The sequence below is a fragment of the Syngnathoides biaculeatus genome, chromosome 3 (assembly GCF_019802595.1).
Source record: "Syngnathoides biaculeatus isolate LvHL_M chromosome 3, ASM1980259v1, whole genome shotgun sequence".
NCBI classification, from domain to species: Eukaryota; Metazoa; Chordata; class Actinopteri; order Syngnathiformes; family Syngnathidae; genus Syngnathoides; species Syngnathoides biaculeatus.
In genome coordinates this window covers 31,636,132-31,654,938 of record NC_084642.1, presented here as the reverse complement: position 1 = coordinate 31,654,938, position 18,807 = coordinate 31,636,132, and the positions used below count along the sequence as shown (strand labels likewise).

At 40.9% G+C, this 18,807-nt stretch overlaps 1 long non-coding RNA gene and 1 pseudogene across 1 annotated transcript; both read left to right on the top strand.

Annotated features, from left to right (window-relative positions):
- Positions 1–10,585: 10,585 nt before the first annotated feature.
- LOC133498706 (5S ribosomal RNA) lies at positions 10,586–10,704 on the top strand (annotated as a pseudogene).
- Positions 10,705–13,084: 2,380 nt separating this feature from the next.
- Positions 13,085–16,713, top strand: LOC133498486 (uncharacterized). Its single transcript, XR_009794331.1, has 3 exons — positions 13,085–13,587; positions 14,397–14,460; positions 14,880–16,713. It is a non-coding gene; the product is annotated as an uncharacterized LOC133498486 (long non-coding RNA).
- The last annotated feature ends 2,094 nt before the right edge of the window (positions 16,714–18,807 follow it).

The following is an 18,807-nucleotide window of genomic DNA, read 5'->3' as shown; positions in this document are numbered from 1 at the left end:
ACCAACATTTGGCATTTTCCATCCGAATGCAACATTTGTTAAAAATAAATGTGACGTACAGTAGTAAAAAAAATATTTTGGCAAAACCATTGTTACAACAGAAATAATACGCTTAAAGCAAATTCCCTAAATGTTTCTATTTTAAATTCCTTTTGTGAAGTAGTGCAATTTAACAGTGCAGATGACATACAGACCATAGATGTCTGTATCCTCTATTCGGCTTCCCTGGTGTTGAGGAGAACCGTGTGAGTCAGAGCATGTTTTTCTGATGGCATCATCTATTCCTCATGCTCGGACCACCACTTAGTTTAACATCACCTGTCAACAAGTTCCTGGGATATACCTCTCCCACTGGTATTCCTAGCAGTCACTATGGGCTAAACAGATACACTTCCCCCAAAGCCAGCTGCAACGCATTATTGGATGTGCTTGGCTGTTTTCCTGCATTTAAATGAACAGAAAAACAAAATAATACGGGACTACCAATAACAAATGAAAGCACTATCAGATCATGTTTATTTCCGTTTTGACAAGTTATGATAATTTAGGTGCATTGTAAGTATGCATGCATTTACATGTTCATTTCAGAAAGATGAACAGATTTAAATTACAAGCATGTGAGTGAAAGCAAATCTTACTTTATTCATGCAAGAGAAAGAAAACAATTGGGAGAAAGGAAAGTGGCCATGTCGAATGATGAGAGGACCACAGCAGGTCAAAGTGCCATCATGTGGGTGGTGAGGGATACAGTGCAAATCATTAGTAGTTGCCAACTCGAAGAGACTTTGATTATGTATGCATCCATATCTGTTTTATATTTAGTGGGGTCTTAATACATAACAAAAGATTTAACTTTCGTGTTGGCATGGTTGTGTACAGGAGCCAAGTCAGCAGCAATTCAGCTGAGATAAGCATTTATTTGTACTGTTTTCAGTAAGCTGTCAATTAGCACTGCCTTACAGTGTTTGAGGTAAAAGATCAAAGGAAGCTCCTGGCCCGGGTTTAGCCTTCCGATGGTGCAAACCTCCACAATTCTTTTATTCTGGTCAAGGTGATTCTTCCATTATTAGGTCAGATGAAAAGTTTACTAATTTATTCAAAAATAGAGAGTCAGACAATTGGTGAAGGCTCAAGTCTTCCACACGTAACTCGATCAGTTCCTGGAGGAAAGACTTCGGTCATAGCCTTTTATTGTATAGGCATTGCTTCCTGTCGTGATGTCATGGAGTCACGGACCAATCCACGCTTCACCACGGTGTCTGGATACATTCTGAAGTTCTGTTCCCGAGAGTGCGCTATTGGGAGGGATATGTCAGTGTGTCCGCCATACTGAATGTGTAAATTCTACCTGTACCAAATGGCGCACTCCAACAACGTCCTGAATTTCCATACGTTCAGGGGCACAGAGAGCATACCAAGTGAACTTCCCAACACACCCTGAATTGATATGTAGCGTGAATATTGTTGATGGTTGACTAAGTAAAATTTACAGTGAGTACATGTACAGTGAAGAAAATTAGTATTTCAACACCCTGCTGTATTCCAAGTTCTCCCACTTAGAAATCATGGAGGCGTCTGAAATTTTCATTGTAAGTGCATATCCACTGTGAGAGATAATATAAAAATAAAAATCCAGAAATCACAATGTATGATTTTTTTTATCGATTAATTTATGGGATACAGCTGCAAATAAGTATTTGAACACCTGTCTATCAACTAGAATTCTGACCCTCAAAGATCTGTTAGTCCGCCTTTAATAGTCCACCTCCACTCCATGTATTATCCTGAATCTGATGCACCTGTGTGAGGTCGTTAGCTGCATAAAGACACCTGTCCACCCCGTACAATCAGTTAGACTCAAACTTGTAACATGGGCAAGACCAAAGAGCTGTCCCAAGACACCAGAGACAAAGTTGTACTCCTCCACACGGCTGGAAAGGGCTACGGAGAAATTGCCAAGCAGCTTGGTGAAAAAAGGTCCACTGTTGGACCAATCATTAGAAAATGGAAGAAGCTAAACATGACGGTCAGTCTAAATCAGAGTGGAGCCCCATGCAAGATATCACCTTCTGGGGTCTTAATGATGCTTAGAAAGGTGAGGAATCAGCCCACGTCAAACGACAGGACTTGGTCAATGACCTGAAAAGAGCTGAGACCACTGTTTCCAAGGTGACTTGGTAATACACTAAGACGTCATGGTTTGAAATCAGCAGGTCCCCTTGCTTCAACCAACACATGTCAAGGTCCGTCTTAAGTTTGCCAATGACCATTTGGATGATGCAGATGAATCATGGGAGAAGGTTTTGTGGTCGGATGAGACCAAAATGGAACTTTTTGGTCATAATTCCACTAATCGTGTTTGGAGGAAGACGAATGATGAGTTCCATCCCAAGAACACCATCCCTATTGTGAAGCATGGGGGTGGTAGCATCATGCTTTGGGGGTGTTTTTCTGCACACAGTAGAGGACGACTGGACTGTATTAAGAAGAGGATGACCGCAGCCATGTATTGTGAGATTTTGGGGAACAACCTCTTTCCCTCAGTCAGAGCATTGAAGATGGGTCATGGCTGGGTCTTTAAACATGACAATGACCCGAAGCACACAGCCAGGAAAACCAAGGAATGGCTCCGTTAGAAGCATATCAAGGTTCTGGCGTGGCCTTGCCAGTCTCCAGTCCTAAACCCAATAGAAAATCTTTGGAGGGAGCTGAAACTCCGTGTTTCTCAGTGACAGCCCAGAAACCTGTCTGATCTAGAGAAGGTCTGTGTGGAGGAGTGGGCCAAAATCCCTCCTGCAGTGTGTGCAAACCTCGTGATCAACTGCAGGAAACGTTTGACCTCTGTAATTGCAAACAGAGGCTACTGCACCAAATATTAACACTGGTATTTTCAGGTGTTTAAATACTTATTTGCAGCTGTATTACACAAATAAATCATTAAAAAAAAACATACATTGTGATTTCTGGATTTGTCCTTTTAGATTATCTCTTTCACTGTGGACATGCACCTACGATGAAAATTTCAGACCCCTCCATGATTTTTAAGTAGGAGAACTTGCAATATAGCAGGGTGTTCAAATACTTCACTGTATATACAGTTCAATTATATGTTTATGAGAAGAGCTGGATATCTATAATGCAATGAAGCAAACAAAATGTGTATGCGATGTTGTAGAAGCATGCATCCAGTAATTTTTAATGAAGAGCAAGAAGAATGCAGCTTTCAATTTGTTTTATCTCAACCTTATCGAAGTAGAATACGTATTTTTTCCACTGTTCTTAAATAGGTTTTCTCTGGTTATTCCAGTTTCCATTTTCACTGGAGCAGTTCACAGCTGAGTGTGAAGTGGCTGGAATGAGAATCAGCACCTCAAAATCTGAGGCCATGATCCTCAAACGGAAAAGGGTGGCATGCCCTCTCCAAGTTGGGGAAAAGATCCTGCCCCAAGGTGAGGAGTCCAAGTATGTTGGGGTCTTGTTCATGAGTGAGGGAAGAATGGGGTGGGAGATCAACCGATAGATTGATGCGACGTCTTTATTGATGCAGACTTTGTATGGATCCATTGTGGTAAAGAGGGAGTAAAGTCAAAAGGAGAAACTCTCAATTTACAGGTGGATCTAGGTTCCTATCTTCACCTATGGCCACAAGCTGTGGGTTGTGACCAAAGAACATATCCCAGATACAAGTGGCTGAAATGAGATTCCTCCACACGGTGTCTGGGCTCTCCCTTAGAGAGACGGTGGTAAGCTCGGTCATCTGGGAGGGGCTCACTGTCGAGCCGCTGCTCCTCCACAATGAGAAAAGCCAGATGAGGTGGCTGGAGCATCTGATTCAATTGCCTCCTGGACACCTCCCTGGTGAGGTGTTCTGGCATGCCCCACCGGAAAGAGACCCCGGGGATGACCCAGGATATGCTGGAGAGACTACGTCTCGTTATGCATGGGAACACCTCGGGATCCCTCTGGAAAAGATGGACGAAGTGGCTGGGGAAAGGGAAGTCTGGGGATCCCTGCTGGAGCAATGCCCCTGCAAATTGATCCGGAGAAGCTGTAGAAGATGGATGGATGGATGGATTTAATGTCAGTTCTGTGATTAAAGGGTTATCAGTAAAAGGTGTAGAGTAGACTAATTCTTACCCAATGCATAATTCCAGTATGTACCCTGGTACAACTCTACTCAACAATAATAAAAATACAATAACATAAATTTTGTTGACTTATTGAAAGAACTACCTAATCTTTAGTTTCTTTGATAGGTATTGACCATTCTTATCTTGTTATTAATGCTCAAAGTATCATATCCAGAACTCGAGGCGGAACCCAAGATACACGACTCATGAAACCAGATACAGTTCGGGGCATGTATTTATTTGATCTAAGCTCAATACAGAGGCAGGCAGTCCAAAAAGGCAGCAGTGTCAGAATCACAAGACAAACAGGCAAAGTCGTCGATGAGGCAGGGTTCGGTACACAAAGGATTAAAGACATGAACATGGAACTACATGAAAGTGACATCAAAGTACAACAATCTGCCTAAGGACCAGACCACATGTGTGGCGGTATATATCAACGGTTAGTAGTGTGAACAAGAAGCAGGTGGGCCTGTCTGCTCACTGGAACAGGTGCGCACTGGGTCGAGGAAGGACACGCCTATTACACAAGGCAATATTTAATGTTTGAATACAGTTCCTGGTGATATTTGGACACGTCATCTGTGACATCAGAGGTTGTTTCAGGTCACAAAAAAACACAAACACAAAAACACAAAACACAAAAAAACAAACCTGTGTTGACATGTTGCTCCACGGATCCATGCTGTGAATCTACTGTCCTGCAAGGTATTTTTTGTGGCCTCCAGGATGATCTTGGTCCTTCCAGTCATACCAAGAAGCGTTATCTCTGTGTAATGAATAGCCAACAAAGCCTCAACAAACTTACAACAGCCTTTTCCAGGCATGGTTGTGGCATTGAACAACAAGCTCTGCATTTTTTTTTCTTCAATATGGTCTTCAAGGGGGGACAATCACTTGCAACAGAATCACCCATTTGGTTAGCTCTGATGTTAACACAATATATAGACAGAGTGACCTGGTTGAGATGTTGGCTGTGAAATTTACCTGTCTTCCAAGTTCAGCTTGAAGCTGACAGTCGTGAGCGGTGTTGAGGAGCCCCTCCGTAGTTCTTCTGATGTTGAGCTTCTCACCTGCTGTGATGAAACTGATTGCTTTTATGGGGGTGACTTTAGACTTGCTGTCCTGGATTACTGAAATACATGTTCAACAAATCTTGACCTATATAAATAAAAATATATTCTTTATTACTTATTTATTCTACCATACATGTAGATAATGTCACAGCATACCAAAAGGTTTCAGAGCACTTGGCAGTGAAGTCTAGTGACAGTTATAAGCAATAATGTGATTATTGTAGAATGTATTGTAGCAATGTGGGGTGGTTGATACAACTGCAACTTTATGTGATTACACGTGTGATATTTAGCATCAAATCCATCCATTTTCTGAGCCACTTATCCTCACAAGGGTCACAGGAATGCTGGAGCCTATCCCAGTTATCATCGAACAAGGGATGGGGTACACCCTCAACTCGTTTCCAGCAAATCGCAGGTTACATAGAGAAAAAGAACAGTCACACTCACAATCACACCTAAGGGCAATTTTGAGTGTCCACTTAGCGCATGTCTTTGGGATGTGGGAGGAAACGAGAGTCCCCGGAGAAAACCTACGCAGGCATGGGGAGAACAAGCAAATGGCACACAGGCAGGGCCAGGATTTGAACTCCAGTCCTCAGAACTGCGAGACCAACAATCTAACCAATGTCAAGACGGTGCCACTGTTTTCAGCATTCCATTTCCTTTAAAATACAGTATGATGGCCTCTGTATTAACAGCTATGGGAGGAGCAGGGCAATTTGAGCTATTGATCAGGTTAAATGATTGCCTTTTGCAAATGCTGATGGGAGGGTTTCACAGCTCTCCCTGGTTATATCTGATGACCTGTAAAATCGATGACCTGGCTGCAATCTCCCAGGTGACTTATCTCATTCCATTTGTCTTGCAAGGCTTTGTGGGTCAGCCTTGTGACTGAAGACAGCACATTACACACCAATACATGAAACACACACGCGCGCACACACGCACACAGTATTTTACACTCTCCGTGAACATTCATAAATGTTGTACGATTCTGGAGGGCTACATAGAGGGTCTTGTTCCCTTGGAAACCATATTTTTCTCTTCTCCAAAACGAACTCCATTCTCAGGTCACCTGCAGAGTGGCTGATGAAAATAGATCATTACACAGAAAAGATACCTCAACTGTTACAAATTTGACAGCTGTTCACTGATGCTTAGACAGTATGGTTATTTTTTTCACTAGCCAAACACTCAACATAAAAATCCAAGTGTGTTAATCATAGTATATTGGTAATGCAGAAAAAACATCCGAAACATTATGGGATTTTTTAAGGTTAAATGTCAAATTCAGTCCAGTATATCATAAAATTTGAAGAAAATCTTTTCAGGTACAAATGACAAATGTTAATAATCAGTCCAAGTCAATAACAGTTCAAAGTCATGTGTAACATTCTTTACTGTCTTACATGCCATTCCATAAGGTGATGATAGCTTTATGAAGGACTTTGTGGCAGTAGCAGTACATTTTTTGTTTTTTAATGCCCGATTCAATCACAGTCCAGTGACAAAGTGGGTTTAACGATCAGCGGTGGGTTGCCTTGCACTCTCAATCTGAAGGACAGGATCGGGTCATTGTGTTGACCTGGTTTTTACAGCAACCACTTGGAATGAAATCACAGCCAATCACACTAGCCCCTCTAAAGAGCCTTTCACTAAGTGAGCCTGTAGACCTGGTCACAGTAAGTGTTAGATGAGCTTATTAATCATGCGCTGCACCAGAGGCACAGTCACTCTCAATTCAATAGCTGAGTGAAGCAGTTCAGAGAATACAATACGATGGCTCAGTCATATTTAAACGATAAGAGCAATTAGTTTCAAATCAACACAGAATGTACCAGAATACTTCAATTGTGTTAATGCTTTCTTGTACACATTGATTGATCATTGTTTAGGTTAGATGATTTTTACTATATACACTATTTTCCCAGTATATTCAGTCATCATATTTTTCAAAGAAAATCACGTACCTCCATCTGATGATTTTGACCTATAAACATCATTAGATTGTCTGAGTTCTACCACCAAAAAAAGCACATTTTATTTTTGTATTCATTTCTTTGTATGGACATCACAAAAAGATTGGACGAACCAGTAAAATTGCTTTAAGTGTTTCATTGTGAGTGCTAATTCTTAACACTTGTCCACAAGAGGTTTATTAGAGCGTGGACACGAAAAAGATCTGCATCACAATTAAGAAGTTCTGGGTGTGAATTTCGCCTTAAGGCCACCTGTGTGGTGTTTACGTTCTCCCTGAACTTGCAAGGGTTGTATGGTTGTGCTTAAATGCTAGATCAAGAGTAGACTAGAAAAAAATGGTTGTGCATGTTAATGTGCATGGTTGTTTGTCTATTGTATACTGTATGTGACCTGTAATTGAATGATTGACTGGTGGAACATTCCAGGGTCTATCTCAAGAACAAATTAAAATAAATATGTAAACATATTTTACTGCACATTCATTGAGCCCACCTTTCAGGTATGAATGTGACACTACCAATGTTAGGATTAGAGGAGGGTGTCAAACTCATTTTTGTCATGGGCCACATTATAATTATGGCTTCCTTCCTTGTGTCGGCCCGTTATGAGTGTGAAACCATATAATTGTTTAATCCCCTGTTGTGTGTGTGTGTGTGTGTGTGTGTGTGTGTGTGTGTGTGTGTGTATTTTTATTCTTTATTTTCCTTTCACACTTTTACATACATCCCGTCATCATTTTATTCTACACAACAAAGTGATGGACAACAAGTTGTGAAATCAGAAGTTAAGGAAAATAGGTAATAGTATAGTAATAGTTCGACTATTGTTCTAGTTTCTCTGAAAAAGGTTTTGGGAACAAGAAATGTTTAAAATAGCTTAATGTAAGTATTTATTACATGCAAAAAAAAATTTTGGACAGGTTTTTCCCAAGAATTACGGAATTTGGCGTACCAAGAAATGCTTAAAAAAGCTTAATGTAATTATTTATTCCATGGAACAAAAAAAAATGTACTGATTTTTCCAAAGAATTGCGGAAATTGGCGTAAGTGATTTGCTTTCCCAGGCCACATAAAATGATGTAGCGGGCTAAATGACAAATACATTAAAATAAACAAGATGACGTACTGAGCATTATTACTGCTGAGAGGTGGATGGAGAAGATGACGGAAAGGCTATGCTTTGCTATTGCGAAGGAACCTGGTCCCTTCACATATGCTAAAATACAGGCTTTGTCTTTAATATTTCTCACCACGGTAGACCAACTGAGGTTTTGGTTGTGTTGGTGTCTCTCCTTTCTCCAATCTTTTTATGATCTTGAGCTTCCTTTCCATGGTAATGGATTTTCTTTTGGCTGCAGAAGCATTGCTAAAAGACACAGCTTTTTTATTTGGCCTGATAATATCTAATGTCAAAGGAGGGCAAAAAATGTGAAGATACGCCCGGCGCATAAACACAGACTGGCATTAGCTTGACAAAATGGCGAACGGGGACGGGCATTGTTGAAACGTCTTGGGTCGAGATTGTCTTAACCCACGGATTCCTTGTAATCATTTCAACAATAGTATTCTCAATGTAGATAAAATGTGTGTTACAGTAGTTTACTGGTAAAAAAAAAAAAAAAGATGGAAGATTGAAGATTTAGCCAAAATTAAGTGCTGCTAGCTCCAACATGCTGTTGATTTTGTCGCAAATTTGTTCTCTAAAGAATAATAACTTGACATCAGTTCAGCAATTACAGTCATTTATTGTTCATCAAGATGGAGTAATTTATTTGTGTCCATACCTACCATTGTGACAAAATACATACATCTACACTCTCGAATTTCATTGACATTGGTATGCTGTATAAAACGGAAATAAAAGCAGAATACACTGATTTATGAATCCTTTTCAACTTATATTCAATTAAATACATTACAAAGATAAGATATTTTATGTTCCAATTCATGAATGTTCTTTTTGTCTCATTTTGTATTTGAGCCCTTTAATACTTTCTATCAAAGCCGAGACAGGGACAACAAAAGAAATAAATAAAAAAAAAACATTTCTGTGGAACATTCAACAGGTGAACAGGTTTAGTGGCAACGCATGAGTTCCATGATTGAGCACAAAAAGAGCATCCCCGATATCTTCAGTCATTCACAAGAAAGGATGGGGTGAGGTTCACCACTTTGTGAACAACTGTGTGAGCAAATAGTCCAATAGTTTAAGAATAATGTTTCTCAATGTACAATTGGAAAGAGTTCAGGGATTTCATCATCTACAGTCCATAATATAATAAAAATATTCAAATAATATGTAGAAATCTCTCCATATAAGCGGCAATGCCAAAAAAAATAATAATCATCAATCATCTGTGATGGACTGACGAAAAGAGGAAAAGTCTACTGGGATCAAATGAGTTCACATTTAAAACAGTTATGGAAATAATGGGCATTGTGTCTTGTGGGCCAAAGAGGAACTGGACCATCTGGACTATTATCGGCACAAAATCAAAAAGTTAGCATCTGTGATGGAATGTGGGTGTGTCAGTGCATGTGCCATGGGCAACTTGCACATTTATGGAGACATCATTAGTGCTAAAAGGTGCACTCAGCTTTTGGAGCAACATATGCTGCCATCCAAGCAAAGCCTTATTTAGGGATGCCCATGCATATTTTAGAAAAGCAATGCCAAGCCACATTTTGCATGGATTACAACAGGGGTGCCCAGACCTTTTTACCCCAAGAACTACTTCTCAAGCAGCCAGCCTCTAACGAGCTACCGATGACCCATGGGGGCGGTGGGGAAGGAGGGGGGAGTGATGATGATGATGCTCCCAAACCGTTTTAAGGTTAATATTATGTTGCCTCCTATATTTAAAATACAGAATTAGCTTGTTGTACACTGTTTTGTTTGTGCTTTCATCCTGGATCATGCTGTGCCAAGGTGGAATTTTAAAATTACACACCATCTCATCCTGCACTTTCTACTTTGGCTTGAGACCAGACCTTTGCCACTCAGAAAAGAGAAAATCTCATCTAGTTTAACCACTTTTTCTTCGATTATTCACATACTCTGACAGTAACTGCCTCTTAAAACAACATTTTTTTTAACTTTCTCCATTAATATCGAAAGTAAACATAAGCAGCATGTCTAGCTCGTCTTTGCTCTACATTCCCCAGACTGTGTTGCTAACTAAGGCAGCGGTGGTGGACGCTGTCATGATAAAACACATTGATGGGCGACGTAAGTACTTGTACGTTTTTAAGAGCGGGGGGTGGGGGGGGGTGTAAGGTAAATTAGGAAAACGAGAGTGTGATGGGCCAGCGGTCGTTGTTAGATAAGGTTCCGTGTGCTGCCTAAAAGAAACCAGTGGCTTCTTCTTTTCATTTTTTTACAGTACATACAGTATGAGCTTACGGCCATGCTACCCTGAGAATGCCAGATCTCGTCAGATCTCGGAAGCTAAGCGGGTTTGGCCCTGGTTAGTACTTGGATGGGAGACCGCCTAGGAATACCAGGTGCTCTAAGCTTCTCTCCCCGGCTAGAATGCAGAGGGGTTGCGTCAGGAAGAGTATCTGGCGTAAAACTGTGCCAAACAAATATGCGTTCAACTGAGATGACACACTGTGGTGACCCCTAATGTAACAAGCCAAAACGAAAAAAAGAAGAAGACAGTACATACAGTATGTGTCATCCCTCACTTACTGAATCACATTGCAAAATGCCACAAACTGAATAGCTGTATGTTAAACTTTCAATTTGCATTGGAATATTTTTTTGTGTGCGCAATGCAGAATATCTGTGAAGAGACTGCATCAGCAGTGCACAATTGCGCATGCGCGCAGTTTAGAGGGAACATTGGCTGACATTGGCTTTTTTTTTGGGGGGGGGGGACGCCGTCCTGCGATCGACCAAGACGTTCGACTGATCGATTACAACAACGTGGCCTCGTAGTAAAAAAATTTCAATACTAGACTTGCCTGCCAGCAGTCCAGACGTGTTCCCAAATTGAAAATGTATGGAGCATTTTGATGCACCTTCAAAAGTTTACACAAATTTCTGTCCTCAGTTCCCAAATTCTTACTGATTGTTGTTAAAAGGAAAGGTGATGTTACACCGTGGTACATATACACTGTCCCATCTTTTTTGGAACGTGTTGCAGACATCAGATTCAGAATGCAGAATGTTGTTTGGAAAACACCAAAGGTTATCAGGTTGCACATTAAATATCTTTCCATTGTACTGTAGTGCATTCATTTTAACATAGATTGAAAACATAGATCGAAAAGGGTTTGCAAATCATTGTATTTTGTTTTTAGGTTTTTTCACACATCGCATCTTCATTGAAATTGGGGTTTTGTACTTAAAGAAGCCCTGTGGCTCTGGTTACCCAGTTTATTAAACACACGCATAGGCTTGCTTAAACCAATATACATTTTGTTCACCTCTGTTACATAATGAAGTTAGAAAACAACAATGACGGCTTACAATAGGGGTGGCATGGTGGAGCAAATGGTTAGAGCATTAGCCTCATAGTTCTGAAGAAGAGGGTTCAAATGCTGGCCCCACCTGTGTGGAGTTTGGGTGGTCTCCCACATGCCAAAAACATGCATTCATTGGGGACTCTAAGTTACTTTTAGGTGTGATTGTGAGTGCGACTTTTGTTTGGCTTTGTGTGCCCTGTGATTGGCTTGCAACCAGTTCACCCCGCTCCATGCCTGATGATAGCTGGGATTGACTCCAGCACTCCCGCAACCCTTTTGAGGATAAGCAGCTCAGAAAATAGATGGATGGATAGGTTACAATAGCACAGTATCTCACAGCGCCCCAGTATTTATTCATACAAACACACACAGTTACTCTCCCACGTCTATGCAAGACAATTGGAGGACTAACCCAATGACTTTTCTTCTTTTTTTCGTTCCGAGTTCATGTTTGTTTTTTCAGTAGGTCCTTTCATCATGTTTGCATTGACAAAAGATTGATGAGCTCCTGTGATACACATTCAGTTAAGGTTCCTTTTCATGTGTCCACGACACAAATTGGTTGGTTTCGGATTGGCCAACAATGTCTCCTTTTATGACTTTTAACTTCAGGGAAAGTATGTCAATAATCTTGAGTCAGTGGGTGGTTTCTTAGCATCGCTGTGATCGTCCCTCTAAACAGAACACAGCTCTGTTATGCTCCCATTGTAAAAAAAAAAGGGACACCAAGATGGTTGAAAGAAAGAATCAACCAGTCATCAAATGGACTCAACAAACGAGCAGTTGTACCCGTTAGGGCTTCGCGGGATGGTAAGAAAGAAAAAAAATATCACAATCAATTTTTTTCACGTCATTCAATCTGTAGTATTATCAGGATTTTTTTTTATCATGTTTTAAACTGTTTTTTTCTAATACCCAGCTTTGAAGCACCTGTAGTATGGAAAACTACATGTAAAGGTAGAGAGTTGTTCAACTTTTCAGTAACATCTTTGTTAACAACTCTCCAAGCAGACAATATCTAAAACAAGAACCCCAACATAATATTCGCATAGCAAGCAAATAAGATTAAAATAAGAAGAATCCAAAAACAATTTTCACTCAACAGTGGAACAAATGGGCGGCACGGTGGAGCAGCTGTAGAGCATTGGGATCACAGTTCTGAGGACTGGGGTTCAAGTCCTGGCCCTGTCTGTGTGGAGTGCGCATGTTCTCCCCGTGCCTGTGTTTTTTTTCCGGGCACTCCGCTTTCCTCCCACATCCCAAAAACATGCAAAATTAATCGATATAGTTCACGTGACGTCACGAGTCACACGATTTTTGTTTACGACTACAATACAACTCGCGTTTTTCAGTGATCTTTTTGTGACTATTGGTTTGCTTATTAGCGTCTTACGGCCTTTTCATCATGGTATTTCATTGTGTGGCTTATGGTTGTAAGAACAGACAGAAAAAGGGGTCTGACACTTCAGGCGTTGTTTACATTTTGCTGGGCATTCTGCTAATTTATCGTGGTATCCTCCACACTTGTTACATATTTTTTCGGAGGTCTTTGGGCTGTCAATATGCCGACTAAGACCTGCAGTGAAACTTTGATTTACATATTTGCAATGGATAAGGTGAACCTCGTGGCTGTCGCGAGCCATACCCTTTAGCTGCACTTTTGCTAAGTCGTGGGAGCGCGCTATGCTGATCGCTTTATTCGAGCGTGAGCGCCGGTCCCTGGTTGTGTAACTTTTCGCGCACACTCAGTGAGTTGGTAGCGAAAACTATGCGATCTCTAACCATCTCATCGCCGTTTGTGTAGTTACAGTCTTCAACAAACAGCTTGAGTTCTGTCACAAAGTGCTCACATGACTCACAGTTACCTTGCGCCTTCTTGTGAAAGTTATATCAAGCAAATACATGTATGGAGTTTGCTTTCGGAGTGAGGTAAGTTTTCAGCAATTTATCGTCTCCGGCCAGTATCCATGGATTGCTGACATCCCGCCCTTTATCGCCGATCCACAGCAAGAGGAAACTGCACTTTTCCTTTTCAGCTCTGTTTTTAAGCGGTCTTGTGAAGATGGGTTTGACGTGTTGCTTGAATCTCCGCCACACATCTTGTAAATTGGATGAGTTGGAACACCAAACTCCTCCCCGTCGTCTACATTTGTTTTTTTTCCAAGTTCGTTTTTTATTTTTTTCGTGAGTCCGTAGTTATCATATCATGTCGTATTATTGAATAACGTAGACGTGAATCCAACTGTACTTTTTAACGTGGGTGATGATTATTTCGCCCCCCCCAACCTGTCTTGTTCACTTCCTTGTCCTGTCTGGTAGCCCCCCTGCTGACGTCAACACAATCACATTACACTTGCTATATACGAGAAGTACTAGAGCCCAATCGAATAATAACGAGACAATACTTGCTCTTGAGTTTCAACATGTGGCTTCTTTATTCCTCACTCCAGCACAAGTGTTCCATCACATCTGGTTACAGTGTTTGTTTGTCAAAGGACTTTCAAGATAAAAGCTCAAACGATAACCGTACCCAAAACATTACCGTATACACTTATTGCTTCCTAGCCATGATATGTAGACACGTTCTTGCCGTTCAAAATTGTGTTGTAAACAAAAAACACGTGGTCGGCGTGATGTCAATGAAAAGTATCTATTGGACACTCTAAGTTGCCCATAAGTGTGATTGTGAGTACGACTGTTGTCTGTCTCCATGTGCCTTGGGATTGGCTGGCAACCAGTTCGGAGTCTATCCCGCCTCCTGCCCGATGATAGCTGGGATTTGCTCCAACACTCCCACACCTGGTGAGAATAAGCGTCTCAGAAATTGAATGTATGGACAAGATACAAAATAATGAAACTGTCCCCTCAGGGATAATGATAAAATTTTTCAATTGTAAACATTCTCATTCTTGTTATGATGTTACGTAGTCTGTTAATATTATTGCTACTTAATCTTTAATAACAATACAGGATGTCTAGTTTTACCATTTTACGAGTCACTTCACTAATGACACGATTCATTGGTTGCTTCAATCTGCTTGCTTCATCGCTAGCAATGCCTAACTGCTAATGCTAAATGCGCTGCAAGTGACAGGCTGTGCTCACTTGCATTTTTATGCATTCCACATCATCACTTGGGTGGTGTTACTTCTTCAACTGCATAAACACAGTTTCCCCTTTTTGAGGTTGCCGACATACCTTGCACATCTGTTGGTTAATAGATTTCTCCACGTCGCTTGGAAGACGCCGCCTCACAACTGATGTCGGCCACTCACCGAGCAGCCAACTGGCCACTTCCAATCGCCAGAGCAAGGACAGGCTGCCACCAAATCAGCAGGGCCCAGGGAAGGACATCTGAGTCGGCATCTCAGTCTCTCTACAAAGCGGACTAGCTGAGGAGATGTGGTTTCTCTTTACTTCCTCAACTTGCAAATGGAAGTAGAACAGGAAAAAAAGATGACTTTGATTGGTTGCCGTCACGCAAATTCCCACCATTTTAGATTAAGGAAATACGCTGATTACTAAGACTGACGTGAAATTTATCATCACCATCTCTGATCTCAATCATATAATTGCCCGGCCCTGGATCAACATTAGCTCATAGCAATGTGTGCCTCATTTTTAAGAAGTTCACAGAGTGCACCAAATATTGAGAAAACAATCACATTACTTTGCACTGCCTCTCCTTGTTAAAATACTGTCAGTGAGTGGCATGGTCCCGCTTTTCATGAAGTATCAGGCTCTTTGTAGGCAGCTGGACCTGGAACCACTCACCAGTCACTATAGAGGCTGTGGTCTTAGTCCTGAGAATGTGTTTGCGCTCAGAATCTGATACTATACACAGAAGAAATGAGATTTGAGTCTTTAGTGACCACCAAAGCCATAGAAAACATGCCTCACTTTTATTTATTTTTGGGTAAGTTGGTGTGAGAGAAGCTAGGAGCCTGAAGGAATCCGTTCGCCAAGTTCTTGCAGAGATGGGAATGAAATGAGCCAATCGTCGCTCTGTAAAGAATTAAAACCACCTCTACAAATATCTCCAATATTTGCATAGTGCCTCGAACTTGGAGTTTCACAGCGTCTGGGTTTCATGTGCAAATAAACAGTGGAACAGTCCACAAGTGTGGAATGCCCCCCCTTATCCCTGAGGTGAAGCCCACTTCGTTGGTACTCCCTAATCAGGATCACTCTCCAAATAGAACCGATCAGATAAACCTGAATGATAATGTCTTCCTATGTGGAGTTCTTCAATCAGCATCTCAGACCTGTGGAGAGTGCCATAGTGTTTGCCAGCTCTGAGTTAATCCACTTCCTTGACCTTCTCGCACACACTAGCAGCAATCCCAGGAGCGTTTTAGCGCTGAGCAAACTGACAGATGTTGGCACGGCCGCCCAATACTTCTGTTTGAGCCCACCTAAAGGTAAAAGAAAGTTGATGGACTAAAAGGTTATGTTACAGTACACGGAGTACCATAGGCATTGTAGTGCAAACTGGTGTTAAAATTACTTTTGGATCGTATCCTATTCACTTATAGCTAGTTCCTGAAGAATACGGGCTGTCATTTGGGCTGGTAATGACCCAGTTTTTCCATGAAAAGATAAAAAAATGTTGTTTTGTTATGTCATTTTACATCAACTTTGGTTTTGTGCCAGAAAATGAAAATATTTTAACATTCTGGAAAGAGAACAGTTCATCAACACTGTGTGTTAAGTGTTTCGCCTGCCTATACGCTGTTCCAATCAGAATTTTAATGCTGTGCTACAAAATTATACAATTACTGCATTGATTATACCACTACTGGTGACCACAACTGCCTGGGTGTTTCTGAGGTTTGGGTTTGAAAGCTGTGTTCTAGTGTTCCTGTTTAGAGATTGGAAGTTCTCCCCATGCTTTTCTTTAGGTGTTCCAGGTTCATACCAACTCCTAGAAATATGCATGTTAGCCTTATTGAATATTACACAATTTTGTGAGTGTAAGGGTAATGAAATACAAGTAAGATGAGTCAAAGATGTCTTATTATTCATTCAGGTATATATGAGAAAATGTGCCTTTTATCTCACTTGAGCCCCCCCAAATGTCTGTGCACGTCCCTGTACAGAAGTGTATGTAGAAGGTACACATACTGTATATGTAGTTTTATTTTCTTTACAAAGTGACATCAGCAACTGCTGGCCTAAATGGGAATTGTTTTAATGTTATTGGACATACAGATTTTTATTTTTCCCCCCGAATGCAAACCAACAGGGGGCACAAGTCAGTGCAAAACATTTCAGAGGGTTTCATCAAGAAGCGCATCTGGCTTAAAACTTTGCCAAACACCATCTTCCATCCATCCATTTTCTTTTGCCGCTTATCATCACAAGGGTCGTGGGAGTGCTGAAGCCTATCCCATCTTTCAATGGGCAGGAGTCGGGGTACACCCTGAACTGATTACCAGCCAATCGCAGGGCACATAGAGACAAACAGCTGCACTCACAATCACACCTAAGGGCAATTTAGACTGTCCAATTAATGTTGCATATTTTTTGGGAAGTGGGAGGAAACCGGATTGCCTGGAGGAAACCCACAAAGGCACTGGGAGAACAGGTAGGTCCGGGATTGAATCCGGGACCTCAGAACTGTGAGGCCAACGCTTTACAAGGTGATCCACCGTGCCACCCAAACACCAGCATTCATCCAAAGAATTCTACATAGGAATGGTCGTGGCCTGTGTTAACAACGTCCGCCTCCAGCACCGTTAACATATGTTATAGAGACAAGCAACAATTCAAAGTTACATTTACTCCATCATCAGAATCATCTTTATTCGCTATGTACTGTATCTCAAAAACACACAATGAATTTGACTCTGGTAGTTGGAGCCGCCCTGGTACGACGGAAAGATAGTCAGACAGAAAATATTTTTGAGATATAAGGACATTGCGGTAATTGTCAGGGAGTAATAAGGGTTGGTAATAATTGTAATATGTACGTAATAATATAAGGATGCAGAGTCCTCTTGCACTTAGAGCAGTTTGAGTGCCTAATAGAGCAATTGTCCAGTGCAATGACCATTGACAAGACTTCAAGGAATGTATGCAGGTTAAAGTGACTCGTCGTGCAATAATCTGGGACAATGTCGATTGTACAAATGTAGCAGATACTCTTCTGTCAATTGTGCAAGGGGTGTAGATGCTATTCAGGTACAAGAGGCTAGTATTGGTCGACAACAGATGTGCAGATTGTGCAGCGTGGTGAGACTACTGCAGTGAGTGGATAAGTAATGTGCAAAATATAACAATAATTGGCCCGGAAGACTGTGACAACAAACTCAATACAAAAAAAAAAAGGCAACACGTTGGAGTGGAATTTTAAATTAACTGTCTTAATCACATGAATCACATGAATCACTCAAGTCATAAGAGTCCTCCAATGTTGTCTTAGTCAGCTCTTTGTTGTTGAAGACAACGTTTTGTAAATAATGAATAATTAATTTCTTCTCAGGGAAAGGAGTAGCCTAATAATAAACACCCCATACCTTATTTTATCACAAGGTTTATGATGCCCATTTCCATCAGACAGACCTGAAGAAGTAGCGGAGTCACATTACTGTGGCTCACCAAAACAAGAGTAAAAAGGACTGCTAAACATGATTACAGTCAAGGACATTTGATAATAAAAAATGAAAGTCTTTACCAGATTACACATAACCAACTGCTGTAGCTGTTCGACCTGTAACATTTACTATAACCTTAGACTATTAGTTCATGTTATTTTAATAAGGAGTCATTATTTGTGGGGGTAAAGAAATGTCTGGTACTTGTCATATTGTTTCAAGCTAAAATGCATGATTGGGAAAATGAAAACATTTACTTTACCTTGCGATTAACTCCATAGTTTGTATCATTTCAAAATGCAACTGGAGTTCTGACTGTGAAAAACATTTGCTAACCTAAATGCACAAATTTTGCACTGATTTTCCTGCTTGCCCCCAGTGCATGTCAATGCATCTCCAGGAGTGATGCATTTGTTGCTTAGCAACAGGTACAATTGACAAAATGCTACATTGTGTTCAAAATGTGTAACACTTCACGGCATTTAGTGAAATTGTTTGTTTTGTTTTTAGTCACTTGAAGCAGAAAATAGTATGAGTTGGTTTCTTTAATCTT